The 24970-nt window shown below is 55.3% G+C and overlaps 1 protein-coding gene across 2 annotated transcripts in view; it reads right to left on the reverse strand.

Moving 5' to 3' along the window:
* LOC105490947 (coiled-coil domain containing 33) overlaps positions 1 to 24970 on the reverse strand; it is a 101183-nt gene that overhangs the window by 10349 nt on the left and 65864 nt on the right. The window lies entirely within an intron of this gene.

Below are 24970 nucleotides of genomic sequence, written 5' to 3' on the forward strand. Positions count from 1 at the left end.
GGCAAGGGGGAGAGAGAGTGTATGATCAGGAACAAAGCCGGTGACTTCCTGGAGGGCAGAGTGCGGGTCGGGGAGTGAGTAGGGGTGTGGCCAACCTCAGGAGCTTGGACTCCATCCTGCAGGCCACTGGAAGGCCTAAGCTGGAGGGGGGTTGTGGCAAGACCCCTCTGGCCACTCAAGATGGACAGAGAAATGAATGGAGGCCCAGAGCAGGGAGCCAGGGACCCTTGCTGGATGGAGGCAGACCAAGGAGGACTCAGCATGACAGAGTGAAGTGAACAACAAAGAGGAGGGTTGGGGATGGTGGGGCGGGGCGTTGGGAGGGGCTAGGGTTTTTGGGTGGAGGAGGTGTGTGCCTGCAGTGTGGAGGAGAAGGAGGTGGGGGAGGAGTGGGAGGACTGGGAGTAGTCTGGGGCCTTTTGGTGGAGGTGCATGCCTGGAGTGGGAAGGAGGAAGTGGGAAAAAGGAGGCGGTGGGGGATGAGGAGAGGATGAGCCTGGGGTCTTTGGGTGGAGGAGGTGCAGGTCTGGAGTGGGAAGGAGGGGGAGCTGGGTTAGGGGGAGGAGCGTGTTAGGGGTGAGGTACCTGCAGGGCCTCAGGTGCAGGAGGCCAGCAGTGGCTGATGGTGATCAAGCCTGGAGTGAATCCTGGTGGGAGACAGGTGGCAGGACAGCCCTGGTTCCATTGGAGCCTTGGGAAGGGAGCAGATTTTCAGTGTCTGGGAAGTGTGGAGTGAGGAGGGGGGTCAAGGACAAGGGGTGGTAGGAGAGGAGCTCTCAGGACTAGGGCAATTGACAGAGAGGTAGGAGGAAGAGTGGCGAGAGCAGGCTGGCAAGGCCAAGGCTGCAGAGGGTTTCAAAAGCAAGGCGACTACCTTCCGCTTGAGTCTTGTGGCTTGGGTGATGGAGATGAACCCGCCGCTAGAGATGGTCTGAATGGGACACAAAGCAAAACTCACCTTCATAAAAACATAAAAGAACTGGCGGGCGAGTGAGGAATTATGGGGCAGAGATAGGGGCAGGTGGAGACCCACACAGCGGGATACTTCAGAGCATGAAGAAACCATGATGTGGGTGCATCAAGGCGAGCAAAAAAGCTGTGTGCAAAGCAATGCATATGTCATGGTGCCCTCTCCATGAAGGTAAAAATAGAAAAATTAGGCCAGAGCGATTCAAGAGGCATGCTCAAGTAGCGACAGTACAAAGAAGCAAAGCAGGTCAGGCGCAGTGGCTAACACTTTTTTTTTTTTTTTTTTTTTTTGAGATGGAGTCTCTCTCTGTCGCCCAGGCTGGAGTGCAGTGGCGTGATCTTGGCTCACTGCAAGCTCCGCCTCCCGGGTTCAGGCAATTCTTCTGCCTCAGCCTCCTGAGTAGCTGGGATTACAGGCACCTGCCACTAAGCCGGGCTAATTTTTTTTTGTATTTTTAGTAGAGACGGGATTTCACCATGTTTGTCAGGTTGGTCTCGAACTCCTGACCTCATGATCTGCCCACTTCGGCCTCCCAAAGTGTTGGGATTACAAGCGTGAGCCACAGGGCTGGCTTACTCTTTTAATCCCAGCACTTTGGGAGGCTGAAGCGGGCAGGTCGCTTAAACTTCGTCAGAAGTTTAAGATCAGCCTGACAAACATAGTGAAACCCTGTTTCTACACAAAAAAACAAAAATTAGCCGGGTGTTGTGGTGGGTGCCTGTAATCCCAGCTACTTGGCAGGCTGAGGCCTGAGAATCACTTGAATCCGGGAGGCGGAGGTTGCAGTGAACTGAGATTATGCTATTGCGCTCCAGCCTGGGTGACAGAGCGAGACTCTGTCCCAAAAATAAATAAATAAATAAATAATAAAAAAGTAAAGAAGCAAAGCAAGGACAGAAAGCTGGTAGAGTGATTACATCCAGGAGACGAGGGGTGTGGCTGGGAGGGGCACAAGGGGCGTGAGGATGCTGGTGATGCTGTTTCCTGACCTGGGTGGTGGTTTCATGGACATTTGCTATATAATAATTTATAACAATTATGTTCTATATGTTCAATGCAATTTTTCTTAAATTGTGAAATGGGTTACATTTCACAATTTAAAAGAATTTTGGAAAAAGGAGAGAAGGCTCAACAGCTTCCAGAACTGCAGAGGCAGCCTCTGGGTGTGGCCTGGAGGAGGTGACCTTGGCCAGTGCTCTGAATGCTGGGTGCTGTGGGGAAGGTCTGAGGGGACAGTGAGGCTGAGAAGGGTCAAAGGTAGCTGGGAACGCAGGCTCAAGGAGAGGCATAGTGGTGGAGAGAGAGGATTTCCTGGAGAATTAGAAGGTAAGAGGGAGGGATGCGTAGGGGAGACATGGGCTGGAGCAGAAGTAGGAGTGGGGAGGGGCTTCACTCTCCCAGGGAAGGAGGCCTGAGACAGGTTGCTGGGTCTGAGGCAGTGTGGGTGGCAGTCTGGCTAGTGGTGGAGTGGGTGCAGCAGATGGGTTTGTTGGACCAGGCACACACCCTCTCCTTTGTCCCCTTCCCTGGGCAGCCACCCAATCTCAGGGTTCCCCACACCCCCAGGATCCATCGCTGGCAGGACCAGGCCATCTGCATGTGGTTTGCCTTTGCAGCCGGCAGAGGGCAGCCGCCTCCCACAGACACCCAGCTTCAGCCTGCGGTGGGATAAGGCCAACCTGAGTGGCCCACAGCTCATATTGTGGGGAAGGTGTGTGCGGGGCTGTCTCTCTCCCCAGTTCCAGGAGCACATGTCCTTCCTCCAGGCAGTCCAGCCAGCCTTCCAAGACCTCTAGCCTGGAATTCCCATCTCAGAAGTTCTGATATTGGGACCAGAGAGGTGCAGAGATTTGCCTGAAGTCACTCAGTGAATCTTGAACCTGGGCTGGGGCCTCTGTCCTGGGTTAGCTCCAGGGAAGATGTTGGAGCTGAGTGATGAGGACAGAGGCTTGGGATGAGACCCATCTTGCAGTAACCCTAATTCTTCCCTGCTAGCTGCTAATTTCTTGCTGCCCTGAGACTTTGAGGAAGCCCAAACTCAGTGTATAGGAGAGGGCGAGGCCCACCCAGCCCTGGCTGCTCCCTCCCCTCCCCGTAGGTTGTCCCAGCTGAGGACTCAGACCTGCTGTGCCGTGGCTGAGTTCCTGACCCACAAAGCTATGAGATGTAATAATAAAAGAAAAAAATTCTCGTTTTAACTGATAACATTTTGGGGTAGTTTGCTATTGCAATAGGTAACTGGAACATCCTCTCTGGCCTCCAGACCCCTCCAACGGCTCCCACTGGGCCTCATGGTAAATTTCCAACTTGGAATTTCTACCTCTCCCCGCACAGCTAGACCTCCTTTCAGAATTTAGCCCTGGCCACTCCACCCATGGGCCCAGCCTTCTGGGCCCCTATCTTCAAAGCCTTCCCTACCTCTGTCCAGAAGCTGTTCCTTGTCCACACCAGCCTGGCAATCCCCATCTGCCAAGGGCCACCCACGTGCTCCCCCTCTAGCTCCTGAAGACCTTGATGGCAGGGAAGGGCCTCCCTGCCTCCCTGCCTTACTCTGGCAAATCCTTTGACCCAGACCCTGCTCCTGCCAAATTTGCCAGACAGAACTCCTGCAGGTGTCCTTTGAATATCAGAGAGGCTTCTCTTGGCTAATCTAAATTTCCCAATACTTTTAAACGGAATAACCACATTTCTTGGCCGGGTGCGGTGGTTCACGTCTATAATCCCGGCACTTTGGGAGCCAAGGCGGGCGGATCACTTGAGGTCAGGAGTCCAAGACCAGCCTGGCCAATATAGTGAAACCCTCTCCCTACTAAAAATACAAAAATTAGGCAGGGCACAGTGGCTCATGCCTGTAATCCCAGCACTTTGGGAGGCCAAGGCAGGCAGATCGCCTGAGGTCAGAAGTTTGAGACCAGCCTGGCCAACATGGTGAAATCCCATCTCTACTAAAAATACAAAAATTAGCTGGGCGTAGTGGTGGGTGCCTGTAATCTCAGCTACTTGGGAGGATGAGGTGGGAGAATCGCTTGAACCAGGGGGCGGGTGGGGGTGGGGTGGAGGTTGCAGTGAGCTGAGATGGCGCCACTGAACTCCAGCCTGGGCAACAGAGCAATACTCCATCTCAAAAATAAATAAATAAGATAAGATAAAATAAAATAAAGCGAATTAACCACATTTCTTTAAAATACAATGGAAAATTCAGCTTGCAAACTGGTGCTGGCCTCCTCCAGTTCCAGAGACCAGGGAGCAAAAGCCCAGCTCTGAGGGGCCATCTCAGGGACAAGTCAAGGAGGATGAAAGTTGTGCCTGAAAATTTGCTGAAAGGGACTAGTGTTTTCCCAGGGGTCGGGGCTCACCATGGCTAAGAACTCCTCTTACTCCCAGAAGCACACGGGCCAATGCTACTGGGTCCCTGGCCTCTCAGTTCTTTGCCACTGCCCATCCAGCCAAGCTCCCTTCCCACCCACTGAAGGACAATAGAACCCACTGGCCATGAGAACAAGCTTCTTTCTTTCCCTCCATTCACTTTGGAACCTCATCACCACCAGAGGGCAGGCGAGGGAGGACTGAGAGCCTCACTGGCTGGGTGGGATATCAAAGTGGGAAGGGCATTGCCCAGCAGGAGAGGTTTCGCTCCTGAGACACAGAGGGCAGGGTTAGGGAGGTGAGGGCAAGGTGGTCTGTGCGATGGGGGTGGGAGCCTGCAGGAGACAATGGCACTGGTGGGTCCCCTTCACCTGCTACCACTCCAGGGTGGCCCCAACTTCCCAAGCCCATTCTGGGCTCTGTTTGGCATATATCTCCCTTCCACCTGCTCCCCAGCAGGGCCTGGCAGCTGCTGTTTGCACCCCTAAGCTCAGCTCTGTGGGGGTGGGGAGACCCCTGCACTCAGAGGTTCCCAGTGGGAGGAAGGCTTTGCATGGGACATGGCTCACACCTTAGGAGTGCAAGTCAAGGCCAGGGGTGGGGTTGGGGACAGGATCCTACAGAGGAGGGGTGGAGCTGGGCCTTTGAGGTGCAGGTGAGATTTGACTGGATTGGGTGGGACTTGAGAGGTGGGGAACACCGAGGGAAGGTGTGGAGGCCCATGTGGGCTGGGCTCTTTGGAGGCAGCAAAGTACACAGGTCTGTGGCTAGAGAGCTGGAGCAGGCCCACCTGTCTGCCCCAGCCAGGCCCGGGAGCTCTGCTTCTGAACAGAGGGCAGTGGGGAGTCACAGGAGTTTCTAGAACCAGGGCCCTGCTCACCCCAGGTCTCTGCTCCTGGTTCCCCTCGAATGTCATCTGGGCCTCCCAACCACAACAGTCTGTGCGAACTGCTGTTTACAACAGACTCCCTGCTCCACAGAAGCTGCCCTCCCAGGGAGGGGGGGCAGTCGCTTCTTTGTTCAGCCCAAGGTTACGGCAAAGAAACAAAAGGAGTGCATTTTCCCTTTCTTCTGTTCTTTCTTTCCCTTCCTGCTGCAGCAGAGATGGTGCCTAGAAAGCTTTTGTGCTTGGCTGGGTGAAGCTTGGAGGGGTGGCAGGGCCTTGGCCGGCCGCTGACCTCAGCCCCTGTGTAATTGGCCCCTGCAGGAGCCAGGTGCTAATTGGGCCCGGCCAGGACAATGGAGACCGGCTGGGCTGGGGTGGGGGCAGGGCTTCCTGGAGGATGCTGGCTTCCCATTCCTACTTCCCCTCTCAGGCTTTTCTGAACCCTGCCCGACCCTCAAGGCTCCATTCTGGGCCCTCCTCTTCCAGGAAGACCCTCGGGCTATCCCAAGACGGGCCATCAGTCACTACTCCTTGGGTATTGGGCCAGAGTCCAGCCTCTGCTGACAGCGGATTGGGGCCAGCCTTTGCTCTCAGTCAGGGAAGTTCAGGGCTGGGCATTCAGTGGGTGGTGAGGGGCAGGCCCCAGTCCTGGTTTTACAGGCCCGGTTCACTCTTCCACAAAGAACCCTACCCACTGGTCACCTCCTGCCAGAATCCTCCCTGGTTAGAGCTTTGCTGCCTCAGGAATGCCCCACGGAGGGTGGGGGAAGAGCCCCGGTTGGAACCCAGAACCTTGGGTTCTGATCCAGCCTCTGCCCACAGCTGTTGAACGACCTGAAGCGAGGCCCTTGCCCACTTCGTGCCTACTCATCTGCACCCCTGTGGGGAATGATCCTTGTTGGGGTTGTCCTCTGGGATTCTTGCCAAAGGGGAAGAAGAAATGCTTTGGCAACTGGGGCCCAAACCAGAAAGGTTAGCACTTCCCCGGGCGGCCCCAGCCCCCGGCCTAGGCTACTGCTTCCACTGGATGCCCCATCTGCCACACCCACTCCTCCTCACAGCTCGGCATCACACATGCACTACCAGCAAGCTTTCCCAGGCTAGCCCAGGCTCAGTCACTTTCTAGGATCCGAGGCTGGACCTCCAAGACGCCAGAGGTGGGGCCCAGACTAGCAGGAGGCAACGGTCACTTTAAGGGATTTTCCCAGAAGCCCTTCTGTACTCCCTGTCTGGTTTACTGTGTGGGCTCAGGTGGCCTAGCTGGGGGCCCTGCAAAAGATTCCTGTGACCATGGGTATCTAACAGTCAAAGCCCTGGTCCTCTCCACCCTGCCTCCCACTTGTAGAGGCTCTGGGAACACCTCTGCTGGTTGCTGGGCAACACACCCCAACGCACCTGCTGCTAGGCAAGCCACAACCCATCCTCCCAGAACCAGTGGGTGAGGGGGCGACTTACAGAGAGGTTGTCAACGAGGTCTGGGGCAGCCTTGGGGGCTGGAGGGGATGGGGGCCCTGGCTCCCCCATCTTTACTGCTAGCAGTCCTGTTCCCCAGGATGGGTCCCCAGGGACCGTTGCTACAACAAGTGCCTGCCTGGTGACCAAACCCAGCCCTGAGCTGAAGCAGGCAGGCCATGGGGCCACTTCCCCTTTGTTCCAGGGTGGGGGGTGTCTGGGTGGGGTGGCTGAAACAATGCAAGACTCACTCTTTGGCCATAGAATAGTACAGGGACAGCAGGGCCGAGGAGGGCTGTGGGGCCCTTCAGGGCTCAGGCCTTCTGACTCCCCTGGCCCAGGGTCAGTATCCCTCCTCCTTCACCTGCCTTTGGCTACACCTTGGTCCCTGCCTCCCCCTCAACTCTCCACTCTCTTCTCCACTTTCTCTGCCTCCTGGTTACCCCCATATCCCGTCTCCCCTTTCTCTCCCACTGAGCTTCACCCTCTGTCCCTGAGTCTCCTCCTCCCCCTTCCCCTTAGTCTCTCTACTCCCCGATTCCCCTCTGTCCCCTCAGGAGTCCTCCCCACCCCACGCAGCACAAGCTGGGCTCACTCTCCTCCCTGCAGCTGCAGTGTGGCTTAGGGCCCCACGCCTGGCCCCTGGGGCTTTCCCCTGTCTGCTTTCCTGATGCTCTGGACAAATTCCTTTCTCTTTAGTTCAGCTGAGACATGGGTGGATGTTTTTGAAAGAAACTCACTGGGAAGCAAAGAAAAAACAAACCCAAACAAGCCAGCCCGCCACCTAGAAACGGCGTTGGTCACGAAGGCAGAACGTCTGATGTAAATGGCTTCAGCCTGGGTTGCTGAGACCCCCTCCTGGGGTATGGAGGGGCCTGCCTGCCTTTCCCCAGCTGAACTGGGTTCAGCCTGTCTGTCCCAGACAAGCTTGGTCGCAAAGCTTTTCATGATAGGGCCCTCCATCTGGACCTAGCAAGATGCTGACGAGCACTGGGACTTCATAAATATTTGTTTACTTGTTTAATGAATGAATGGATGACTGACAGTGTTCTTTGGGGCCTCAACGGTGGCACAATAATAATCCCTGACTGGACAAGCCAGGACAGTCACCTCCACCCGTTTCAAAATCTCCGCCCCTGCTGCTGGGTGCCCAGCTCAGCACTCTGCACAGGGTTGGGGGTCTCTGGCCTCTCTCAGTGTTGCAGGGGTGCCTTTCCTCTTCTCATTTGCAGGCCTCAGGTTTCACTTACTCCACGTTTTCTTTTTTTTTTCTTTTTTTTTTTCTTTTTTTTTTTTTTTTGAGACGGAGTCTCGCTCTGTCACCCAGGCTGGAGTGCAGTGGCCGGATCTCAGCTCACTGCAAGCTCCGCCTCCCGGGTTCACGCCATTCTCCTGCCTCAGCCTCCCGAGTAGCTGGGACTACAGGCGCCTGCCACCTCGCCCGGCTAAGTTTTTTTTTGTATTTTTAGTAGAGACGGGGTTTCACCGTGTTAGCCAGGATGGTCTCGATCTCCTGACCTCGTGATCCACCCGTCTCGGCCTCCCAAAGTGCTGGGATTACAGGCTTGAGCCACCGCGCCCGGCCTTTTTTTTCTTTTTGACACAGAGTCTCGCTTTGTCTCTCGCTCTGTCTCCCAGGTTGGAGTGCAGTGGCATGATCTCGGCTTACTGCAAGCTCCGCCTCCTGGGTTGATGCCATTCTCCTGCCTTAGCCTCCTGAGAAGCTGGGACTATAGGTGCCCGCCACCACACCTGGCTAAATTTTTTTTTTTGTATTTTTTTTAGTAGAGACGAGGTTTCACTGTGTTAGTCAGGATGCCCACGATCTCTTGACCTCGTAATCCACCTGCCTCGGCCTCCCAAAGTGTTGGGATTACAGGCGTGAGCCATCGCGCCCGGCCTACTCCACTTTTTCTTAATGGGGACATTTCCTCTGAACAATAGGGACAGGCAGGGGAGTGGCACCAGACAATCCCCATACTCCCATTAGTTGTTGTTTGAGTGGGCCTGGTGAAGTGGAAAGATAGTGGGCTGTGTTACTAAGCAGCTGTGTGACTCTGGACAGGTCACTTAACCTCTCTGAGCCTGTTTTCTCCTCTGTAAAATGGAGTGCATCACTGTGCCCATCTCATAACGCTGTTGGGGATTAAATGAGGCTGTGAGTGTACAGCTCTGAGCAGTGCCTGGCATATAAGAGTGGCTCCAGAAATATTACTCCCTCCTCTGTGTGACTCTCATGAGGGACTCTGGAGGGTCTAGCACCCCTCCAGGGAAATGAAGGGGAGGCCCATGGTAGAGTTGGCCATCCTCCCTTGATGGCACCAGTCACCAGGTGGCACTGAGATGTGGGCCTTAGGTCTTCCTGCTCCTGCCCCTCAGGCTCCCCACCAGGGAAATGGGTGTGTGTCCCCTGCTGTCCCCAAGATCCTGGGGTAAGAAGCCTCCCAGACCAGGCTTCACCACCCCTCCCTGCGAGGGGCCCCATCTTTCCCCGCCTGCTGTGCGCCAATCGATTGAGTCTGCTCCCATCCTCGGGCGTGCCATGAATTTTTCATCAAAGGCCTGTAGACTTTGGGAAACGCACAATTAGAAGCACCATCAATAATGCACTACGCAGAGGCATGCACTGAGCTCAGCCGGGCCCCAGACATGGCTGTCTTCCAGCTCTGCTCTGGCGGGAGACCGGAGGGGCGCCCGAGCGGACCCTCAGGGACCCATCACCGGACATAGACCAAGTGTGGGCTGCTGAGAGGGAGGGGAGCCGCACCCTTGAGGGGCTTGAGCCTGCCCCCTGAAGCCAGGGAGGCCCCAGGGGCTCCCGCCTGGTCTCAGGCATTTCATCTATAAAACGGGTGCTAAAGAGCCCACACTCCCTGTCCCTTACCCCTTATCACTGGGTGAGACACACAAGACAATTACTATGTGGAGACTAGGGCAGGGCTCTTTGTGGGGCTAAGGGATGTCCTCCTTCAGGGGGTCCCCGGAAACAGGGCAGAAGCCAGGCTGGGCTGGGGAGGGAGAGGAGGGCAGCACAGAGATGCCTGGTGGCACTGGGGCTTTATTCACACTTCCTTCACCCAGCTTGGCGGTCAAGGTCCCTGTGGTCTTGCTCCTGTCCCCCTCCCCCTCCACACTTAATAGCGCAGCTCCCCTCGGACCAGCCACTCCCGCACCAGCCACTTCCCGCGGCCTCAGAACCTCTGGGGGAACAAACAGGTTCAGTGCATCCGGCCTCTGTGCCTTTGCTCATGCAGTTCTCCTACCTACAGGATGGGGTCGCCTTCCCCCATTGCTGCAGATCTGTTCTGCAAAGCCCACCTCCTAACAAAAGGCTTTCCCACTCTTCTTGGCTTCCTTTCTCAATTTCTAGAGCCTGCATCAGGCAGGTGACAAGAGCTCACCACAGGCTGGGCACTGTTTTAACTACCTTAAATAGATCGGTCTAACTTCACCACCAGTCACCTGATGAAGTAGCCACCTTCATGCCCATTCCACAGAGGAGGAGAGTGAGGCACAAGGAGGCTAGGGAAGTTGTTGGAGTGGGTAAGCTGGTTCCAGAGTCTTCACCACCACTCCGGACCCTGGGGCTGGCTCTCCTGTCCTCAACTGGCCTTGGCCTTGGAGTCCGCAAGGGCGGGGCTCATGCTTCATCACTCGCCGGGGCTGGGATCTCCCTATTGCAGGGCCAGAGGCTCAGCTGAACTCAGGGCGGGGCATGCAGGATGTTGACAGCCATGCTTAGCCGCTGGTGGGAGAGGCCTCCCCTCAACTCGAGTTTGAAGCTGGCCTAGCCAGAAGGTCCAGATGCCTCCCTGGTCCCCTGCAACCGTCTCCACTGAGCCCACACCCGTCTCCTGGAGTCCCACGGCTGCTCTGCGCCCCCCACCCCTGCCGGCTCCAGGTCTGGTTCATACATTCTGAGGCTGTCTTGAATGCCCTCACTTCCTGCAATAAAACCACCGCATCAGACACACGGGGGTGGGGGAGGAGAGGCTCCTGGGGCTGAGATGGCTTTTGCTGTTGCTTTTGACAGGCTGTCAGACTTCTCTGGACCCTGCCTGGATGTGGGCCTCTGCTGCAGCCTCGGAGGGGGCTTGTGGGCAGCTGGGGTTCTGTGCCCCTGCACATGGGCCGTGTGAGGGCAGAGATGCCAGCTCCAGGAGGCGGGACATGTGCTGAGGGAACACAGCCCTCCATTTCCGTTTCTAAAACTCTCTCCTGGCAGGAATGCTGCTGGGCCTGAAATGCCTGCTGGGCCTGAATGCTGCTGCTGGGCCTGAAATACACATGGAACTGTGCCCCTCCCCAACCCCCAAATCCCCACCCCAGCTCCACAACCCCCAGCTCCACCACAGCTTGGAGCTGTCTGCAGGAAAGGGTTCGTCATGGTGTCAGTGACGTTCACAGAGGGACCCTGGGATGGGTCCAGACTAGGGGGCTGGCAGGGGAAGGGTGGGCAGGGAGCTTGGTTAAAGCTCCCTCCTCTGTACCCTCCACCCCCAAAGTGTATGTTTGCATTTTGCCGTAACTGAATCCATTGTCTGCCTTGAGGTCGTCATGACCCTATAAGTGGGCAGCCAGAGTGGCAAGAGAGTGTCTCCTTTCATCTCCAGGGGAGAAGTGAGCACTGCCTTTCCCCCACCCAGGCCAAGGACTGAGGTCCTCCCAGTTCAGGATACACTCTTTGGCAGGCCCACTTGGCCAGGCCCTGTGATGGGCACTGGAGACACAGATGTGACCAAAGCTTGGGGTCTCTGTCCCAAGGAGCTTGTATTCTAGTTGATGTGACAGCAGGCAGTGTGGCATAATATATCAGTATGGCAAATGCAGTAGCTGGGGAGCCCCTCAGCCAGCCCCCTCCTCACCCTGGGGTGCAGGCAGGGGTGTATTGGAGGGCATGTCAGAGTGGGAGATGGGTTTTGAAGGATGAGTAGGAGTTTGTTAGGTGATACAGGCATAAGGAGGGGACACAGTCTTAGCACAGGGAACAGCAGGGGCACAGGTGTGGAGGTGAGCAGCAGCCTGGTACGTTGCGGGAGTGCAGACAGGACATGTGGCGAGGAGGGGCTGGTAGGAGATGAGACTGGAGCGGCTGCAGGGTTCAGTCATGGGACCTTGGATGCAAGTCTAAGGCCCAGCTGTCGAGCCTGTTATAGGCAGGCAAAGTGGACTGGGCTGGGCCTGAATGCTGGCACCAAGCATGCTTGTGAATTCCCAAAGACCCTCCCAGAATAAGGTCTGGTTGCCTTTAAACAAATTCAATGGCTATGCAGGACCCAGAGCCCAGAGAGGGTAAGAAGTTGCCTAGCACTTCTGTGGCAGGGCCAGCTCAGCATTCATAGCCCTCCAGGGTTAGAAATCTGTGCTGGGCAAATCACCTGATCTCAAACTCAAACAGGAGTTTGAGACCATCCTGGCCAATATGGCGAAACCCCGTCTCTACTAAAAATATAAAAATTAGCTGGGCATGGTGGCGGGCACCTGTAATCCCAGTTACTCAGGAGGCTGAGGCAGGAGAATTGCTTGAATCTGGGGAGGCAGGGGTTGCAGTGAGCCGAGATCACACCACCATACCCTAGCCCGGACAACAGAGTGACACTCCATCTCAAAAAAAAAAAAAAAAAAAAAAAAAAAAAGAAGAAGAAACAAAAGAAAAGAAAGAAATCTGTGCTGGGACTGGAAGGGACTGAGATGCGTTTTGGAAGACAGAATGACCCAAAACCTTGGGATGGGGAGAGAGCCAAGGGAAGGCATCCTTGAGATGCCGCCTTTTCTCAGTTATCTGACTGGGCCACCTGCCCTGGCATCCTGGAGCCACCAGGCCATGACACACCCCACTCTAGGAGCTGTACAAGCCTTGGCTCCTGTACCACCCTTGATCAATGCTGCTCAAGAGAAACAGAGACTTCCAAGTGGCTTCTCAGCCTCTCAGCCCCTTCCCACCCCTGTGACTCAAATGTGTCACTGTTCTCGTAGCAGGAACCTGCCAAAGCTCAGGCTATGGGAGCCAGAGCAGGGACCAGATCCAACGCCCTGCTTCCCAGCACCCAGAGGTAGCCAGCCTTCCAGGGCATGGTTTGGTTTGGGGTCTGGGGGCTTCCTCTGGGGGGCTGAGGCCCTGCCAGGTGGGGTCAGACTCAGAGGGGTTTGCAAGGGTCCCAGGCCAAGCTTGGCTCAGCAGAGAGAGAGAGAGGCTGTGGGTGTTGAGGGGGAGATGAAGGAAGATGAAGACTTGGCCTTGCCTTCAGGGGCCCTAGACTGAGGGGGGAGACAGTGTCCCACCCTGAGGAGCCCAGTCTGAGAGGGCAGATGTGAGCCTGCTCAGGAAGCCCCTGTATGTATGAGGAGGGTTGCACTGTCATATCTGAGCAGGAGGCAGGGCGCACACACTCCTGATAAGGACACATGAAAAGAACAGATGGCGCCAACAAGTGCAAATTAATTGAGCGAAGCCTGTGTACATAGGCGCTGTGAACAAGCAGGCTGATGGCTCAGGAGGCGTGGTGCGGGGGCAGGGCAGGGAGCAGGGAGCAGGGAGCAGGGAGAAGCTGTAACGAGCACTTATCGATGTCTCGCTGGATCTGCAGCCGGTAGCACAATTATTGACAAAGCCTGTCTATAAATCTCCCAGCCATGTCTTCAGAAACCTTAATTACGGGGCCTCATTACCCTTCACACCTCTAGGCACGGGGACCCTCCTGGGCTGGGGTGACTGCTGACACTGCGGCTGGCCTGCCATGGATGGGCTGAAACCCTGCAGGGAGATGTGCCTAGCAGGGGTGTCTGAGGGACACAATTCAGGACCACGTAGCTCTGATGAGCGAGCAGAGGCTCAGCCTCAGGCAAGGGCAAGAGGGTGAAAGGGACTTTGGAACCAAGGGGAACATAAACTGGGTTTACATTCTAGTCTGGCCAGTCATTCTGGACTCTGATGAGCATCTTGCCTCTCTGAGCCTCAGTTTCCTCATCTGTACAATGAGGAGAGGGCTTTAGTAAAGATTACGTGAGCAACGTCCATCTAACGTTGAGCACAGTGCCTGGCATGTGCTGTGTGAGTAACATCTGTCCCTTCCATCTCTTCTCGGTTGCTGTCTGAAGCTACCAAGAAAGAAAAGCGGCCCCTGGTGGCCAGGAGCTGGCGGCCTCAGCTGGACCCTGGTGTCCTGCTGCTGAATGTCATTCGCAACGTCATACCAGGCCACGCTCTGACCACTCTGTAACGTGTGTGAACACAGATAAAACGTAGTCACTGTGCAAACCCCAAAAATGACCAAACTCCCTTTCCTGGTTCATATGAGTGACTGCTGCTTCTTTATTAGTACCATCATTCCTGCCTTCTAGATGAGAACTCCTATGACACCTACCCACTCTTAGAATGCTGATTCTAAGCCAGCCTCCTGATACCATCTAACCCAGAGCAAAGCCTGTTTCCTCAAACCCTTCCCCAAATACTCTAACACCAGCTTGAATCTGTGAAGTCCTTCCCCACACACTCTTTCTGGGATGCCCCGCAACTCCCCATGGTTGCATCCCCCTTAGTACAATGATCCACAATAACTCCAACTTTGTTAAACTGCATGTTTAACAAACATGCAGTTCCTGGTCATCGTCAGCTGGAGGGGTTGAGATCCTGCTATTAGAGCCTCGTCTCTTTAGATGACTGTGGTCTCCAGGCCTGAATTCTAGGCTCTCATTTTCACATTCCTCCCTCATTATTTCTGTGTGTGCCCACAGTGTTCCATTTGTGGTCCTCACCCAGGCCAGGAGAGAACACACTGGGGTGGAGGTGTGGAGGGGAGAGATACTGGGGGCACCTGCCCTGTCTCTGCCTGGGAGAAGGAGCCCTGTCTGGACATTTGGGGCTCTGGGGGGATCCAAGGAGACCTAGACCATCTTGAGACTTGGGAGGGACTGTGGGTTGGGGAAGGGACTAGGGTGATGGAAGCTCAGTGTCACAGGGGAGCAGGAGGTGGGGTGAGACCATCCACTCTGCCTCCGGGCCTACGCTACAGGCCCCGTGTGCTCTGTCCAGGCAGATCACAGTCCTGCCTCCGGCCTAAGCCACAAGCCTCCTCCCCAGCCCTGTGCTGCGGAAACCACCTCTCTGCTGCCAGACTCCAGGCCACCCCAGAGCTTCACAAAGTGCTTCAGCCATCAGAACCCTGGTAATCCCTGTGGTCAGCTTTGCCTCTTGAGGCTTGAGCCTCAAGGCAGTTGGTCCTTTCAGAGCCCCCGCCTCCCCTGCCTGTCACCTGGCCTTTTTTGGCCATGGTTCCTCTCACACTTCCCTCTCCCCATCCCTGAGAGTCCCCCGTGGGAACCTTCTCTGCAGCCTACTCAGCCTTGCCCACTGCCCAGGTAATGGAAATCCAGGGCCCAGACTTCACAGATGCAGGTGGCAATGAAGGGAGGGGGCTTCCTGGGGGGAGCACTCCCGCTGCCTGTGGGTACCCTTCCCGCTGGGTCTCTCAGGATGCCCCCTGACCACCTCAGGCCTCTCAGAGTCAGTCTCAAAATTCAGATTCTTTTTTTTTTTTTTTTGGAATGGAGTCTCCTCTGTTGCCCAGGCTAGAATGCAGTGGCTCGATCTTGGCTCACTGCAACCTCTGTCTCCTGGGTTCAAGCTATTTTCCTGCTTCAGCCTCCCGAGTAGCTGGGACTACAGGCATGCACCACCATGCTCAGCTAATTTTTGTATTTTTAGTAGAGACCGGGTTTCACCATGTTGGCCAGGATGGTCTCAATCTCTTGACCTCGTGATCTGCCTGCCTCGGCCTTCCAAAGTGCTGGGATTACAGGCGTGAGCCACCGCACCCAGCCTCAGAATTCAAATTCTGATTAGCCAGACCTTCTGCACCAAGCACATCTCCAGTCCTGCCTCCTGACCATCTTCCCAGAGTTGTTTTTGTTTTTATTTTGTTTGAGTCAGGGTCTCACTGTCATCCAGGCTGGAGTGCAGTGGCGGGAACGTGGCTCACTGCAGCCTCGACCTCTTAGACTCAAGCAATTCCCTCACCTCAGTCTCCCAAGTAGCTAGGATTACAGGCATGTGTCACCACGCTTGGTTAATGTTTTAAAAATTTTTGCGGAGACGGCGTCTCGCTATGTTACCCAGGCTGGTCTCAAGCTCCTGGTCTCAAGTGATCCTCCTGCCTCGGCCTCCCAAAGTGCTGGGATTACAGGCGTGAGCCACTGCGCCGGCTTCTCCCAGAGTTTTTGTTTCCCTCATTCTTAAGGTCCAGGTTGTTCTGTTGAGATGGCTGGTGGAGGACTTGGGGGGTCTGGAATGGGTGGGGCACAGATCCATTTGTAGTGGATAAACAGATTCCCTGAGTGAATGGCCTATAGTGGTGTAACGAGGGTCTTGGAGGGACCGAGAGGGATGGAATCTGGTTCCCAGACCCTCTGCACTCTCCTACACTGTCCTCTTCACTCCCTGCTGTGGAAAAAAAGGCGCCAGAAGCTTTTATGGCTCACAGAGCTGCTCCAGGCACTGTGAGGTTTTCACAGCCAGCCTGGGGGTAAGGGCTAGCACTGTCCACCTTTCCCAGCTAAAGAGACTGAGGTTCCTGTAGGTGCTGGCTGGGAGCTGAGTAGGAGGCAAACACCTCTGTGATCCAGACCACCTCTGGTCCACCAAGCTGCTCAGGAAGGGGCATTCTATGCATTCAGTGGGCACACACTTACTGAGCACCCACTGCGTGCCAGGCACCGGAGGTGGAGGTGGGGGAGGGGTACAAGGTGGAGTGAGCTGGGAGCACGGGTCTGGAGCTGGGAGGAGGCACCACTGCCATTGAGCGTGGGTAGAATATTCTGGGTTCAGGTAAAGGCTTGAGGAAGGGGCTTCAGAGGCCCCAGGGCCCAACAGGCTGAGGGGCTCCTGCTGCAGGCAAGGGAACCATGCATGGGTTCAGGGCAGGGGGTAGCATGTCTAGATTTGGGCTTGGGACAGGTCACCTGGTGGCTGTGTCCTAGGAGGAGGGAGGCCGCGGTGGGCAGGAGGGCCCCATCTGGACGGTCAGCTCCCAGATCCTGAGCCAGCTCTCCGAGTGAGCCCACTGGCCCTCCACGGGAGCCCTCCGCCCACATACAGGAGAAGGCAGGAGGGCGGGGTCTTCATCTTGGCCACCACAGGACCCTCCCTACCAGCCTGGCAGCTCCCTACTGAATGGCTCCCTACCCAGCCTGAGGAGGAAGAGCGAGATGCTTCCAGTCCCAAACTAGTCCTCTGAGAGGGTCCAGCTGTCATTGCCCTTCCTGGTCCTTCCGAATCCCTGAGCCCCTCTGCAGCCCAACCCCAGGGTCCACCCTGTGGAGGTGGATTTGCATATCTGAGAGTGAAAAAAATTCTGCTGCAGAGGCTCAGTACCACCAGAGCTGCTGAGCCCCCTTTTGTCTGTTTGAGTAAGAGCTGGCTAAAGGCTGAAGGATAATTAGTCCCCCGTGGGCAACGCGGTCCCCCCTCCTTGAAGATTTAAAGGCACAGCCCACATGCTCAAGCTACTTGGGTCTCAGCCCCTTCCCCCACAGGCCCTCCCCGCCCCCTTGACTCCGCCCTGAGGAGGGGACGGCAGCCGCTGGCAGGAGCCGATGAATGAGCATTTTATCTGATTAAACTGGGAGTGAACTGGCTGGTCTCCATTATCTACGGACTTGATTGGATATTTAGCACCAAATGTGTGTGTGTGTGTGTGTGTGTGTGTCTGCACACATGGACTGGGCTATTCTAGTCTGTGTGCCAGGAGGAAATTGGACTGTACTGAAAAACATTTAATCTGAACTCAGGGGTGCACCCTGATAGAGTCACCAAGCTAGGGGTGAGGGTTGGGGGAGGGACAGTTCTGCCTTTAGCCCTGGACAAGAGGGACTCCAGCCCTGGGCCCCATGGGTTGGAAGGTCCTGCTCTGGCCCTCCTTGGGGCACAACCCTTCCCATGGGGTGAGGAGTTGGTGGTCCCAAGGCGGACGTGCCCACCTGGAGCCTGTGCCCGCTTAAGACCTCACCCTGGGTAACTGGGATCCTGGCACTCCCCTGCTTCCAGGGCCTGTCCTCCTGCAGGTGGCAGTATACCCTTATGCACTCGAAAGAGCTCACAAAGTCTCATAGGTGTGGGACTGAAATTGAGCTGAGAAGAAAAGGGGGCGGGTGGGGTTGAGGGGTGGGGGCCTGGGAGTGGCTCTCCCCACACTGCCAGGGGCCAGTGTGGAAGCTGAGAATTCTTTGAGGTTGTTCATAAGGTGTATTTATTGAGGTAGAGGAATGGAACATATTTAGGAGTTTGCTAGCTTCTGCTTGATTTATATTTTAATTACCCGGGGTTTGGACATATGGTATGTAGGCCTTGCTTGTACTCTCAAATGTTCCAGGTGGGCCTTGGCCGGGGGGTGGGGGCTGCAGCCACAGAGCTTGTCTTGGTGTTTACTAGGAAACTGATGCAGCTCTTCCTCCCTGATAGGCTGGGAAGATGGTGAGTCAAGCTCACCAGGCTCCTGACCTCCGAGTGACCAGGCTCGGCCAAGGCTCAGGCACTGGACTGGAGACCCCAGACATGTGTTGGACCAAGACTCCCCCTCAGTCTTGTCTGGTGGCCCTGGGAGGGTTATTGTGCTACCAGCAGGTTCCTCTCCTATGAAGTGGGGATGATAATTGTATGTTCCTTTTCAGGCTGGAGCGAGGATTACATGAGATTATGACCAAAGTTCTGGGTGCAGAGTAAGAGCTCAGTGAATCTTGATGAGAACACTTAGTGTTATTAAAATGAGTGCTAAGGTTGGGCTGGGCTTACAGAGTACAGAAGGGACCAGCCCCATTTCCCAGGTTAGCAACTCTTTCTCCCAGTCGCTTCTGGTTCTATAGTCCACCTCACTCTCACCAATCGATGATTCAAGCCCTCAGCAATTTATGGCCTCATCATCTTGGCTTTAGTTACCGAGAGCACTCCACTCCTGCCTCGCCCACCCACCATTTAATTAAAGATGGACAGCAAGACTTGGCAGCACCAGCCATTTCACTAAGGAGCAGCACTAGGAGGCTGTCCCGCCTCTGCCTGCCTTGTTTGCTGGGATGAAAGAGGAAATTGTCAAGACCAGGCTCCTCACTCCACAGGAGGGGAGACGGTGGCCCAGGAGGGGAGGGGTCAGTCAGGCTGACTCCTCAAGTCAGAACTGACTCAATGTCTCCTGATGCTCCTCCTGCCCAACACTCTCTCTGCAGTAATTTTCTCTCTCCCTGGGTGGCCTCTGCCTGGAGTGACCTCGTTCTCATCTCCTCTGAGCCTGATCTTCTGGGTACTTAGGGCAGGCCCTGATTTGGCCAGTCCACTCACTACTCCACCCATCCCATCCGTTCTTTCCCCCACACCGCTAAGACTTTCTCATCCTTCACTGGAGGGAGGCATTCACTCCATTAATACAGGTAAAGAAACTGAGGTCCAGACAGGGAAGGGACTAGCCCTGAGGCCCCACAGTGCCTTTTGGTGAGACCCCAGGCCAAGCCTGGAGAGAGACAGGCACACACACACTAACTAGTAATTCCCACTCAACAGATCAACAGATTCCTCTTGCAGGAACAAGAAGAATTTCGTTTCCCTTCCACCAACGAATCAAAGACCTGTTATGGTTTCATACTAACCACCACTGCCGCTCGGTTGACTTTTCTCTCTTGCTTATCACAGTGACATCTGCAGACTACCCTGGCACTCTGTAGAAAGTGTGTCCTGCCTGGGGTGGGAGTGGATGGGGGTTAGGATTAGGTAGACCCCCTCTGAGCTCCCACAATCCCCTGAGGACCCTGGGCCCCAGTCCTGACCACTCCCTCCTCCAGCCATTCTTGATGAGTCTCCCTGCTGAATTGGGACTTCTTGAGGACAAGGACCCTTGTACGGACCCTTATCTTTATGTGACTGTCACATATCTTGGGAGTGAACTTCTGGAAGGAGGGTCAGAGGGAAACGCCTGGGTGAGTTGTGCTGCCTCCCCTCCTTCCGCTCGATCTCAAGGGATCCCACCAACACAATGACTATTAACAAGCCTCCTGCAAAGTGCAGAAGTGGACAGCCCTTTACAGTTTCCAATGCATTGCCATCCACTCTCCTGTTAGTCCTCTCAAAAGCCTCAAGAGGTGGGGAGAGTATTTCCTCTACTTAACAATGAAGAGACAGGATCAGAGAGGTCGAGTGATTTATTCAAGGCCACACAGCTCTTGGGTGGTGGAAATGGGACTCATGCCTGCTGGGGCTGCACAAATGAGTGGAGGAATCTGTGGGGCAAGATAAACAGACTTGGCACAGAGTAGATGCTCAAAACCCTGGTTGAACAAATGAATGAATGCATGAATGAATGAGTAGGCGCATGTGCCAGAATACAAAGTCAAGAGGGAAGGGAGAGACAGCTGGGGGTCTGCGGAGGTTGGGGGCACTAGACACTTTTGCTCCCTGTGCTCATGTGGCCCCTTCTTGGCTCCTAAAGCACTGCTCATCCTTGGTGTTTCAGTACTTCCCCCTTATCCCCTGGGGTGATGCTCCTTTTCATGCTGTCTCACTTCCCTTGGCCTTTGCAGACTTCTCCTCAGTTGGGCTGGGGGGCTTTCTCTATGGACGCCTCACCTCTCCAGGCCCATCCTTAATGTCTGTAGTGCCCAGTACAAGAACAGAAATGGAGGCTCCCAGCATGTGCCCTCTGCAAATAGCCATTGCTTATTGGGCCTCAGGGTGCACCCCTGCAAAAGTATTCAACCCTTAGAAGTGTAGACTTAAGCTTGCATAGTCCTCAGAAGCAGGTTCAGGCCAGGCGCGGTGGCTCACACATGTAATCCCAGCACTTTGGGAGGGCGAGGCAGGTGGATCACTTGAGGTCAGGAGTGTGAGACCCGCCTCGACAACATGGTGAAACCTTGTCTCTACTAAAAATACAAAAATTAGCTGGGCCTGGTGGTGGGTGCCTGTAATCCCAGCTACTTGGGAGGCTGAAGCAGAAGAATCACTTGAACCTGGGAGGTGGAGGTTGCGGTGAGTCGAGATCGCACCATTGCACTCCAGCCTGGGTAACAGAGCAAGACTCTATTTCAAAAAACAAGAAGAAGAAGAAGAAGGAGGAGGAGGAGGAGGAGAGAAAAGAAGAAGAGGAGGAGGAGGAGGAGGAAGAGGAAGAGGAAGGGGAGGAGGAAGAGGAGGAGGAAGAAGAAGCAGGTTCAGGCCCATTTGGGGGTCTTGGGTACTGACAGAGTGTTCTAGAAGTGTGGAGCTTGGGATCTGGGGCACATTTACCTGGCCAGGTGGGGAGGGACAAGGCTGGAGGAGTGTGAGTTAGCCCTCTAAATCAGCCTAGGTACCTGGCCAAGTCGGTCAGGAAGACAGGCCCACCGGAGTGGCCCATAGCTTTGCCTGGCAGAGCAGCACCAGGCTCCCCACCAGCTCCAGGGCCGGGGGCTGGGGGTGGGAGTCGAGAAGCCCACACACATGTGCAGCGCATGTGGAGTGGGGGAGGGGACTGGCCTGCAGGGGGCCTTGCTCAGCCACTTGCACACACCAAGAGACAATAAATCGACAAACACTTAATCTCTCTGCAAATTGAAATGGAGCCGTAAATATCTGCTGCATCCCAGTAGCTGAGTTATGAGTCTCGTTTATTAATCTCTTTAGTCTCAGGTGATGGATGGAGAAGGAGAATGGCCCGCTGAGACTCCGAGGGATGGGGGAAGGAGGGAGGAGAAGTGGGTCAGGGGTCTGGGAACAGTCTTGCCAGAGAAAGGGTCAGAGGGAGAGGCCTGGGGGATTTTTGCTTCCTTTTTATACTCAGCCTTGATCGCAGGGCCCCACGAACACAGTGACTATTAAGACTCCTGCAAAGTGGACAGCCCTTTATAGTTTCCAACACACTGCCCCTCATTCTCTTCTTAATCCTCCCCATCGTCTCAAGAGGTGGACAGGGTGATAGTATTCCCTCCACTTAACAATGAGGAGACAGGATCAGAGAGGTGGAGTGATTTATCCAAGGTCACACAGCTCCGGAGTGGTGGAGTTGGAACATAAACCTGCAAGAGCTACACAGATGAGAGGAGGGGTCTGCAGAGGGAGGTAACAGACACATGTGGGATGTGATCCTTATTTCTTCCTTTCTACTCTTCTCCCCTCCCTCTCTTCCTTGCTAAAATGCTTGGTAAGCACTGTATGTGATTGTGTTTAGGAATTGGAAAGGAAAAGGTCAGAGTTGGGGGAGGGACAGGAAGGGGAGAAGAGCTGGTGAGTGTTCTCAGCCATGGCTCAGGTCTGTTGCCCCGTCTTAAGTATTTATTTGTAGGACACCCTCCAGCCCCTGTCAGCATGCGGTGCTCCCAGCCGAGGGCCTGCAAGAGTGCAGGGGAGGAGCTGAGGAGGGTTGGGGCCCTGAGAAGACTTCCTGCCTGTAGGGAGCTGGGCCTGGGTAGGAGCTTGTGAGTGTGTGCTGCACAGAACAGGGATGCTAGGAGAGGAGACTGGGAGAGAGGACAAACCCAGCAAATGGGGTAGTCACGCTGGGCAGTAAAGTCAGGGGCTATGGAGACTGAGGAAGGGCAGCAGGAAGGCTGGGGTGGCCAGTGTTTTGGGAACATGTCTTGTGGCTGGTGTGGGATGGCCTGAAGGGGACACTGAGTCAGGGGCATCTGTTTGGAGGCCATTGGGTGGACCCTGGTTGGTTCTGCTCTCTTTGTCTCTGTCTCACTTCCTGTTTCTCTCGTAGTTCCTCAGTCTCTCTTGATTCCAAAGGATCTGGGGCCTCGGTCCTCTTGTACTCCCAGGCCCTGGGTGACCCTGCTCCCAGGCTGGGCTTGGTGCCTGAACCAGTGGCCCTGGGGGGCCTGCGTATTCCTGTTCCTGAGTGCCAATCCCAGGCTCCCGAGGCTTTGCAATGTCACCACCCTAGGCGGATGTTCCTGCTGCTTGTTGCCACCAATGTGGGCAGTATGCAGGGGTGCTCCGAGTCCCTTCCCTGGTGACTGCTGCTGGCAGCCTCAAAAGACTCCTGCTCAGAGTTCATCACCTTCCACCAGGTGGTGCTGAGGAGTGGAGGCCGGGTCTGACTGCTGACGTCCTCACCAGGCCGCAGACCCCATCCTGGGTGTGGGCCTGGGGGCAGGACCAAGGCTCCAGCCACAGTGCAGGAGCCCCAGGGCACTCAGGAACATCTGCTCCAACCTCCTGTGCTGTCAGAGGCAGGAACTGGGGCCCAGAGAGGGGAAGGAAGTTCAAGGTCACTTCCAGGAGCAGTGGGAGCACTGTGAGTGCAGGGACAGTGTGGAGCTGGGCCGGGCTAGGCAGGGGGGTGTGCCCTGTGGATGAGGGAGGTTGACAGGGTAGAGGGTGTGGCAACCTCCAGTGGGGCAGACCTGGGGCAGGGGAGGTTTCTGTGCCATGTAGGGTGGCCACCATCCAGGTTTGCCTGGGACTGTCTTGGTTTAAGCACTGAACACCTCATAGTCTGGAAACCCCTCAGTCTTGGACAGGCAGGGTAAAGTGGTCACCCCAGGGCCATGCCAGCCGGACAGAAAGGACTAGGCTCAGGGTATCTCTGGTACACAGCCAGCCGCCCTTTCTGGGGGGCCTCACCTCTCCCATCTGATCCTGAGGGGCAGGTAGGGTAGGGCAAGCACCTCTTCCATGCTAAGATGGAGAAACCAAGGCACATGGTCACCCAGAGTCCCCAGAGCACCTCTCTGCCTGCCTGCGAGGAAAGGGGTCCCTGTGCTGGGAGGCTTGCCTTCCTGAGGACCGAGCCCACTTCTGGCATAGTGGGACTTGACAGAGGCCACAGCTTCCCTGGTCCTCCTTCCTCTCTGTGCTCATTATCTGGGGCTGTCTCTGCTGAAGTCAACCTACACCTCCAGAGCAGGGTAAGTGGGGTGGGGGCAGCTGGGGAAGGGGATTTAGAGAAACTGAGGGATTAAGGCTGAATCATTCTAGGGTCTAGCAGACTCAAGAAAGGAAGAGAAACAAAAGCGGTATGCTCAGAGGGGGCGGGGATGTGGAGGAGACAGGTGGAGGGAGGGGGGAAAGGCTTTCAAAGACAGAATGAAAGAAATGAGTTATTCCAGCGTGAGGAGGTTGGAAAAACTCCACTGAATCTTTTAACAACCCTTGTCAATTATTCATCTCCTGGTATGAGGGCCCTCTGCTCTGCCACAAATCTCCTCTGAGCAAGGCAGAAGGAGGGAGGGAAACAGAGGAGTCAGAGAGAGAGAGAGAGAGAGAGAGGAGACAGAGGTGGAGAGAGAGAGCGGGGGAGGGCGAGAGAGAGAGAGAGAGAGAGAGAGAGAGCAGGAGAGACAGGGAGAGAGACAGGAAGAGGAGGGAAGTGACCCTGTCCTTGAATTTCTGTGCTGGAAACAACACTGAATACACACTTCTTTCATAGTAAATGAGCACATCTGCCTTTCTTTATCCAAAGCATAGCCTGCCTCCTCCAGGAAGACTTCCTTGCTTGCCTCTCCCCCTATCCACCACCTCCCCAACTCTCTCTCATTCACGGAGGGCTCACTAGGTGTGTCCAGGAGTGCTGGGTAAGTGTGGCAGTTAAAAATCTACATTGTCCCAACCATGCCCCTCCTTTGCCTGTTCATCCACCACCAAATATTTACTGTGTGCCTACTCTATGCCACTAATCGTCTCCCTGGGTATGGCTTGCTCCTGTCCACTGGGGAGTTCTCAGAACTGAGGTCCTTGATCTCTTTGTCCCCATGTCCCTGCCCCAGCTGGACACAGGGTTGGGCACATGGCAGGGTGGAGAGTTCTGATTTTCTGATGGACTGGAGGAATGGGGAGTCCAGGCACATGGCGGGTGTTTCAGAAGCCCTTTGTGGTGGAAGTTGGTCCATCTAGAGGTGGCATGGAGCCCCCTTGCCTTACCTGCTCCCCTCCTGGCATCAGGAGACATGGCCTGGCTCCATGTGAGGTGGGCTCAGGGTGCCCAGAGAGTGGGGGGCAGATGCTCGCAGGTTGTTGACTATTTGGAGAGTTGTTGTGTTCAGGATGAACCTTAGCACCTCACTCTTCACACTCACTTACAGGCTCACCTCTTCCCAATGGCTTTCTGAGCTGCTCAGAAGGGAGATAAGGCTTCCTCTACCTCTGCCTGCTCGACCCAAGACCATACCCATGGGACTTGACCTCGGTGGGTCCACCCAGGACCAGAGTGTTGAACCATGTTAACCACACGGAACTTGAAAGCCTGCATCAAAACTAAGTGTTCCAAGGTGAGAAGAAATGGTTGGGTTGCTGCCTGGAAATGAGGTAGATCAAGGGCACATCCAGGGGCAGGGAGACG

The sequence above is a fragment of the Macaca nemestrina genome, chromosome 7 (assembly GCF_043159975.1).
Source record: "Macaca nemestrina isolate mMacNem1 chromosome 7, mMacNem.hap1, whole genome shotgun sequence".
Lineage (NCBI taxonomy): Eukaryota > Metazoa > Chordata > Mammalia > Primates > Cercopithecidae > Macaca > Macaca nemestrina.